This window comes from Apteryx rowi, unplaced genomic scaffold, assembly GCF_003343035.1.
Source record: "Apteryx rowi isolate R43461 unplaced genomic scaffold, aptRow1 scaffold_665, whole genome shotgun sequence".
NCBI classification, from domain to species: Eukaryota; Metazoa; Chordata; class Aves; order Apterygiformes; family Apterygidae; genus Apteryx; species Apteryx rowi.
In genome coordinates this window covers 35,322-44,670 of record NW_020450944.1, presented here as the reverse complement: position 1 = coordinate 44,670, position 9,349 = coordinate 35,322, and positions in this window count along the sequence as shown.

The following is a 9,349-nucleotide window of genomic DNA, read 5'->3' as shown; positions in this document are numbered from 1 at the left end:
AAAAAAAAAAAAAAAAAAAAAAAAAAATCCAGCAAAACAGGAAGACCATGGCTGGGAAATGAGAAGCAGCTGTGAAGAGGAGGGATGAGATGTCATATGGGGAGGCCTGACTTCAAAACTTGCAGGAAATGTATGAAAAATTTCATAGCCACTTTTCTAATACATCATCCCACCTGTGTCTTGTGATAGCCCTGGGCTCCAGTGGCAGACTGTGATTGCCAGAGCTAGAAACTCTGGCAGATGGACTCAGAAGGAAGACTGTGGTATGACTCTGTTCCTCCAGTCCTCCAACCCTTTCATGTTTTCTTCTTGTTAAAAGAGAGAGCAAGATCTCTGGTGTGCAGCAAGCTGGTACAGTGTTTAAAGGTGGTTCAGTTCCTGTAGAAAATCCTGTGAAGGAATTCCCTGAATCAGTGCTGGCACTAGCAGAAATCACTGGAGACTTGAGTGTGTGGGTCAGAGTGTGAGCCCCTCTAAAGAAAGGGTAAGGCTCCCTTCAAAGTCATCACATGATGGAGGATGGGGTCCTCAATCTGGTGCAGCTTAGGGTGCTCTGTGTCAGGATGCGGTAATAGACATGGCATATATCCAGCAGACCAGGCAGCGCCTGGCTTTGCAGATGTCCAAGACAACAATGACTTCACTCAAGTTGCTGATGGCAGAGTGGTGACACATCCTGACAGGAGTCCAGTATGGCTGGCTTCCAGCCAGCAAACACTACCTGGCTTGGTCCTGGATGAGAAGCAGAGACAGTTCTTCTGCCTTACCAGAATTACCACCATCTCCTGCAATTGGTGGCTGACTCATTCTCATCCTCTTTTGGGGAGTTGCTTTGGTCCTACAAATGGGTATTACTGATGCACACCCAGAGCAGGCAAGCTAATGGTTTGCAGTGGTGGCCTCCAGCAGCTTGATCATGTTTCCATTGTATTAGAAAGCAGTTTACTTGGGCCTGAAGCTGGGCAGTGTAGACCACTTACAGGGTACCAAAGTCAGGGAAAAAAGGAGGGAGTAGAAACTGGAATACCAGGATATGGCAGGAAGGGAGAAGTGTCACGTGTCCTGGAGGCCATCGATGTTCAGGGGTGCTTTGCTGCATGGCAGAGAGCTTCACTGTTCATTGCTAGTTCCCAAAACTACTTTTTCTCTTGCTGTTTCTGATTTAAGCTCTCAAGCCAGTGAATGCACTGTGGTGGCTTGCTGCCCATGAGGTCCCACAGCTATGATTGGGAGTTCTGGACACTTGGTGCATCTGGGCTGGTATCCGTGAGTGAGGAGTGTAGCCTTTGTCAGATCACTCCATATCAGCTCAATTACTAAACAAGATCAAAAGATAAAAAACACATTTTCTTAAAGCCAGATCTGCAATAAAGAAACAAAGTGAGAAGATGCATTATTAAGATCGTATTTACCACTACAAATCCTTCCTGACTGCTTCAGCATCTTAACAACTCTGAATTCATCTTTCTCTTAGAGTGAACAACAGTGTGTTCTGTCTAGTGTGAGATGTAACCTGTATTTTAAGGCAGCCCAGTGGAGAGGATGGGTTCAGAATAAAAGCTAAAATCAAGACCTTTGCATTGCTTGTTTCTTTGCTTGCTTCTGACTTCATTAGTTAGTGTCTAGTTGTACAGATCTTCAAAAATGGCTGTTTGCTCTTATACTGCTATCAGCCATCTCATGCCAGGCCTTCATGCCAGATCCTAATCACTAGATAGATGAAACATCAGGAACAGTCAGGTGCTGCATCAAGGGAGCTCTGATATTGTTTTCTGATAATGTGAAAGGCTTAGAATGGTAGGTGGTGAAAAATTCTGACAAACATACACTTACTTAATATGCAAAGTAGGTGCCAAGGGAGTGAAGAAGACCAGGAGGAAAAAGTAGACACGGGTAAACGTGGAGCTGCGTTGCTGAGACCACTGCACTCTTTGTGCACTCTCAAGAAGCAGTGCCCTCTTGAAGTAGATCAGCAGATGTTGCTATTCCTTACTGTGATTTATTTTGGAGCTGTTAGAGAGGGTGGGGTGGTGTATACATCAGGCAAGGTTACGCTGCAGGAGCAGTTTGCTCACTGAAGCTTCCCTTTGGCCTGTACCTCAGCCTGAAAACCACCTAATGATTAAAGATAAATGCTTCTGGCTGCTTCAGAGACTTTTTGAGGGGGCTTCTGTAGCATCTAGGGCTTCTAGTACTATCCAGGGCTCTGAACTTTTAGTGTCAGGCATAGGAAAGTTCCCTCTGAGTGTGTGCATGCAGGAGAATCTTGCTAGAGCTGTACGTACACTTAATCTGGATAGATCCTGCTCTGTGCATTTTTGCACAAATATAACCTATCCAGCTTTTGCTGGGTGTATGTTTCCTTAGGTGTTTGTACTACAGGCATACCTCATTTTATTGCACTTTGCTTTATTGCGCTTCGCAGATATTGTGTTTTTTACAAATCGAAGGTTTGTGGCAACCTTGTGTCGAGCAAGTCTATCGGCACCATTTTTCCAACAGCATGTGCTCACTTCATGTCTCTATGTCATGTTTTTGTAATTCGCACGATATTTCAAACTTTTTCATTATTATTATATCTGTTATGGTGATCTGTAATCAGTGATCTTTGATGTTACTATTATAATTGTTTTGGGGCGCCACGAACCACGCCCATATAAGATGGCAAACTTAATCGATAAATGTTGTGTGTTCTGACTGCTCCACCAACCAGTTGTTCCCCTGTCTCTCTCCCTCTCCTCAGGCCTTCCTATTCCCTGAGACACAACAATGTTGAAATTAGGCCAATTAATAACCCTACGATGGCCTCTAAGTGTTCAAGTGAAAGGAAGAGTCGCATGTCTCTCACTTTAAATCAAAAGCTAGAAATGATGAAGCTTAGCGAGGAAGGCATGTCAAAAGCCAAGACAGGCTGAAAGCTAGACCTCTTGCGCCAAACAGCCAAGTTGTGAATGCAAAGGAAAAGGTCTTGAAGGATATTAAAAGTGCTACTCCAGTGAACACACGAATGATAAGAAAGCGAAACAGCCTTATTGCTGATATGGAGAAAATTTTAGTGGTCTGGATAGAAGATCAAACCAGCCACAACATTCCCTTAAGCCAAAGCCTAATTCAGAGCAAGGCCCTAACTCTCTTCAATTCTATGAAGGCTGAAGGAGGTGAGGAAGCTGCAGAAGAAACATTTGAAGCTAGCAGAGGTTGGTTCATGAGGCTTAAGGAAAGAAGCTGTCTCCATAACATAAAAGTGCAAGGGGAAGCAGCAAGTGCTGATGTAGAAGCTGCAGCAAGTTATCCAGAAGATCTAGCTAAGAGAATTGATGAGGGTGGTTACACTAAACAACAGATTTTCAATGTAGATGAAACAGCCTTATATTGGAAGAAGATGCCATCTAGGACTTTCATAGCTAGAGAGGAGAAGTCAATGCCTGGCTTCAAAGCTTCAAAGGACAGGCTGACTTTCTTGTTCAGGGCTAAGGCAGCTGGTGACTTTAAGTTGAAGCCAATGCTCATTTACCATTCCGAAAATCCTAGGGCTCTTAAGACTTATGCTAAATCTACTCTGCCTGTGCTCTATAAATGGAACAACAAAGCCTGGATGACAGCACATCTGTTTACAATATGGTTTACTGAATATTTTAAGCCCACTGTTGAGACCTACTCCTCAGAAGAAAAGATTCCTTTCAAAATATTATTGCTCATTGACAGTGCACCTGGTCACCCAAGAGCTCTGATGGAGATGTACAACAAGATTAACGTTGTTTTCATGCCTGCTAACACAACATCCATTCTGCAGCCCATGGATCAAGGAGTAATTTTGACTTTCAAGTCTTATTATTTAAGAAATATATTTCGTAAGGCTATAGCTGCCATAGATAGTGATTCCTCTGATGGATCTGGGCAAAGTAAATTGAAAACCTTCTGGAAAGGATTCACCATTCTAGATGCCATTAAGAACATTCATGATTCATGGGAGGAGGTCAAAATATCAACATTAACAGGAGTTTGGAAAAAGTTGATTCCAACCCTCATGGATGACTTTGAGGGGTTCAAGACTTCAGTGGAGAAAGTAACTGCAGATGTGGTGGAAATAGCAATAGAACTAGAATTAGAAGTGGAGCCTGAAGATGTGACTGAATTGCTGCAATGTCATGATAAAGCTTGAAGGGATGAAGAGTTGCTTCTTATGGATGAGCAAAGAAAGTGGTTTCTTGAGATGGAATCTACTCCTGGTGAAGATGCTGTGAACATTGTTGAAATGACAACAAAGGATTTAGAATATTACATAAACTTAGTTGATAAAGCAGCGGCAGGGTTTGAGAGGATGGACTCCAATTTGGAGAGAAGTTCTATTGTGGTAAAATGCTATCAAACAGCATCGCATGCTACAGAGAAATCCTTTGTGAAAGAAAGAGTCAATCGATGCGGCAAACTTTATTTCTGTCTTATTTTAAGAAATTGCCTCAGCCACCCCAACCTTCAGCAAATACCACCCTCATCAGTCAGCAACCATCAACATTGAGGCAAGGCCCTCCATTCACAAAAAGATTACAACTCACTGAAAGGCTCAGATGATGGTTGGCATTTTTTAGCAATAAAGTATTTTTAAATTCAGGTATGTACATTGGTTTTTTAGACATAATGCTACAGTATAGTGTAAACATAACTTTTATATGCACTGGAAAACCAAAAATTTGTGTGACTCGCTTTATTGCGATATTCACTTTATTGCAGTGGTCTGGAACTGAACCCACAATATCTCCAAGGTATGCCTGTATTTAATGTCAGTTTACTTAAACTAATAGTTTTTCCCTCTATACGTTCCCTGAGGAGATAGTCCTGAGGCTGAATGTGTCTAACTGCAAAACAGCTTTTATCTGACTCAGCCAAATTTCCCTGAGCACATACTTGATCCTGTCCTCTTCCTATCAATGCACAGATAGAGAATCTCTGCCTGCTATGGCTGAGTGACACCAAATCACAAAGATAAGGGAGACTCACAGACTTGAGCCTGAATCCCCTTAGTAGGGGGCCATGGTTCAAGGTCGCTGCCAGGGAAATGCTACTGCTGGTTTCTTATTCCGGCTCCCTCTTAAATGGACTCTTACTTCACATTCCCAGAGAAGTTCAGTGGTGAAATGAGCATTGCAAGGGAGGAAGGGTTTTCCCTCTCCAGGGAATGAGGACTGATTTTTATCCTAGAGATCTGATACCAACTAGTGTACTGCTGGCATGGAGAAAGCTCTTTGCTCACAACTAATCTCTTGGCTCTTCATTCTTTCTCCTAGTGCTATAACAGCAGCTCTGACAACAGCCACTCACACCTGATCTACCACTGCTCTGGCACATGGTGCATCAGTTAACGTTTCATCTGAAGACAAAGCTCAGAGAGGTGAATGCAAATGCTAAACTTGTCCCCTGTTTTGGATGGAGATGTCAGTGTATCAGCTGGCCGGGTAAGCCCAGATGCATGTGTTTCTCTGGAAAATATTTCTTTCACTTCACTGCAGGTGATGTTTTTTAGTGTAGTTCATTTGAGCTGGTCTTGGGTATGTTCCTGGTGTTACCGAAGAGCCAGTAAACTTGCTTTTCCACCTATGCTCATAGCTTCCTGTTTGCCAGGCTCACCCTGAAGTTTAGAGTGAGAACAGCCTGGTTCAGTTTTGTTTTCATTCAATACAGCCCTCTCATGAGCAAAGGAGAGGAAGGCTGGCTTCATTCAAGCTGTGGTTTCAGCAGCTGGTGGCTCCAGGCACCCCACAGTCAGGTGTGCTGCTCTCAAGAGACCGCACAGGGCTGATTCAGTGAAGAGGAGAAGAGGGGGGAGCTGAGATCAAGGTGTTCATTTGCAAAGGAAGGAGCTTCCAACCGAAGTGCTGCCTGCGTGGTAGGCTTGTGGCTAGCTAGCTCACCCCTCCCTGTCGAAGCTTTGAGAGCTTCAAACTCAGACTTACACTCTTGGTTCTGCACCTGCTCAGCTTGCTCTGTGACAGAAAGGCTGCTCGCCAAACAGTGAGGTTTCTGTCTAGCAAAACTCAGGCAAAGGAACTCTTTTCCTACCTACCCTATAAGAACTGGTCATGCTAGTGCAACATATTTGCCCATACGATATAGCTTGTGGCTTAGATCACTGCCATTCTCCTGGACAATAGGAATCTGGACATTCAGGTTACTTGTAAGTAGAGAAAATAAAATGATTGTTTGTTCAGACAAATGCATCTTTGCTAATTTGGCCTAAGAATGAGTCATATGCTCAGTAACAGGGATACAAGATCATGGTCTGAGGGTGGCATCTCTTCATGGCAGTGTGGTTTAAGTTGTTCTGGTGCCTGCGTTGTCCTTCAGGTGTGCTGTTCCAGCCTCTGTGAAACCAGTGGGGACATGGATCAGAGAACTGACCTGAGTTAAAGGTATCCCTTGATGCATGCTACAGATTAGAGTCAGGTGTATGGGAGGGTAACTTGACTACAGCCATTAGTGCTGGCTGATGCATGGGCACAGCTGCACAGACCCCCACTTTAGCTTAGTGCCACACACATCTTTGGTACAGAGGTGTTAGTACCTTTTTGCCAGTTAAATTCTGGCTGACCTGTTCTGTGCCTGATCTGGGTGAAAGTCTTGGCTCAAGTCAAGCCTACATGGTCAGGCCTCTCCTGCTGGAGGTGTGTAATGTCTACGGTAAATACAGCCTAGTGCATGAACCACAATATTTCTCTTTAGAACACACCTCAGATTTACTACATTTTTCAGTATTCTGGAATGATAACAACTGTTACTTTTTTTGACCCCCTTTCCCTCCCATGCGCCCTAGAGAGAAGGTACTGTTGTCCAGATAGAGGTCATAAAGGATGAGTCTGCTGCCCACACCCTTAGCTGGGACCCCAGTGTCCTGCTTTTAGTTTCTAAGTCTAGGTCATTCTCCTGAAGATGAAGGGATGAACAGAGCACCCAAAGTCACCCACCACTGAGGCCCCAGTTCCCAGGCAATGATGTTTCACTCTCTTGACTCTGTTCACTCCTTCCCCTTTAATGTGCTGCTCAGACTCAGTACAGAGGAGTTCACTGGGAAGCAACCCACAGAGAAGCTCATTCAGGCATGAATGCTGTCAGGAACTCCTACAGCTCCCCGCCTTGATAACTGATTTGCCTCCTGGCTTTATTGTCTTCAGTTTTCAGAAATGTGCTATGTCCCATCAGAACTGGCTAGGCCAGAATGCCAAGGAACGATGCCTTTCCGGCATCAAGATACCTCTAGCATCAAAGTGACATCACTAAGCACTGCTCGTAAATTTTATTTCACCAGCAACCCCTGGTCTCTCCAAACCACTATGCCAAACCCATCATAAATTCCTGCACAAATATGATTAATTCTCTTTGTGAAGCCAGGGGAATGGAGGCTCTGATGAGCATGTTCATCACCACAGGGGAAGCTTGATGCCTGTAGGGTCATTTCTTGGTAGTGGGGTATTTCTCTTTTCCAACCTCAAGTCCTGTATGCTGTAATCTCAGAGCAGAGGACAATAAAAATTCTGTCCCTGTTCTGACTGCTTCAGAAATGTATTTCTTTCCAGCTTCCTCTGACTACCGAGAGCTGCCACATGGGCAGGCATTTAGTGGGATGCAGAAAATACAAGACAAAGCCTGAGCGGTAGGAGCAATGTGGACACAGCAGAAGGAGTAAGAGGCAAGGGAGAGAGAAGGCTCTCAGGAGAGATCTCTATGAGATCCTGACTTTTAAAAGGTAAAGCCTGACCCTGTGCTGAGCAGCTCTTCTGCTGGTCCTTGCAGACATTGTCCTAAATATTGTCCTTTCCCTCTTTCTGCACTGCATACAGCTGCTCATTGCAATAATGTCCATGTATCGTACAAAGAAAGAAAGGAGGTAGTATGTAATGCTCCTTCTGTAGGGTCTGGGATCCACATAGTCTCTGAGAAGCACTGATTTTGGACACGCACAAATCAAAATCTGACCATAAATAGCTTATTTTTTCCCCATCAACCACCATTTTTTCAAGGCACATTTTTTGCCAGCTGCTCTTTGTCCATCTCAGCCAGGAAGAGTGGCACAGACTCTGATAAACTCTGGCTCTGTGTAAATGCTGTGGAAGGAGGATGAAACCCAAATCCTCTTGCCTCATGCCTCATTTCTGTGAGACCATAGGAACTTAACCACTTGTTGTTTTGTTGCTTCCCTTTAGATCCTGTGTGGAGGTGGGAGAGGGAGAACAAGCAGAGAACATCTGATTGATTGTACAAAGCCCTAGTCAGAAGGAGAAGTTAGATTTACTGAGGCCAGAGGTGCTAAAGAACTTGGACAGGAATTTGCACTAAACCTTTGACACACAAGACATTTCCCTTTCTGGCCAAGACAAACAAAGGAAGGAAATGTCTGGGAATTTTAAAGTGACCTAGTGGAGACAGGTAAGGGCAGATAAGGGCTGAAGGAAGAGTGGGTTGGGTAAGGGAAGTATCTAGTTTTAAAGATTTGTTTGATTCCTTAGTATTTTGCAAATCAAACTTAGGGGAAGCAAAGCTGGCTGGAGAAGAACTGCCTGCAATGGGAGAAACAGGCTAAACATTGCTGAAATGCTGAGTACGGGCTTTCTCTTTGCGCTCCACTTTTTCTACTTCCACATACTATGCAATGCTGCCACAGTGTCTGATGCTTATTCCGTGACTAGAGCTTATAGGATTGTGATGCTTGCTAGCTGATCACCATCAGGCTCTGTAAAGTCTGTTGTGAAATGATACTGGACTCAGATGCCTGGGTAATGTCTGCCTTTACCATTACAGTAGGATTCTGTGTGTTCTCAACTTTGTTTTTTGGTGTAAAGGAATACTTGTCCCTTTCCAGCACCTGTTCAGTTCTTCTAATAGGGAACAGAGACTGTTTCTGGTATGTATTTATGATTTGTGTATTTTCAATTGAACCTTGCAAGAACATTTGCCTTTAATAGAAAGGTGCTGTATTGCTTTCAGAGAGAAATTTTCCTGTGAAAGCTGAAATGTAATTTTGGAATGTCTCAACATGGTGTGTTGCACCCATGAAAAGTCAGGTTCTGCAGAGAAGCTGCTAAGAACTGGCCTGGTCATCAGGCCATGTGGGTCACATGGGTCTTATCATTTGTTTAGAAGAGAGCGTTAAGTGTTTAGTTTCCTAGATGTTACTAGGGCTGCTCAGAAAGGATTAGGTAAACAAGATGGTCTGGACGCTGGACTCTGAAAGGGCTCTGTGTTTACCAAAAGATGCTTTAAGCAAATACTCAGCCATGATGAACCTTGATCAGGAACTGACTGTTTGCGGAGACCTCCATCAGAGTGAGGGGTGTTGATAATTTAGACCAATGGAAAG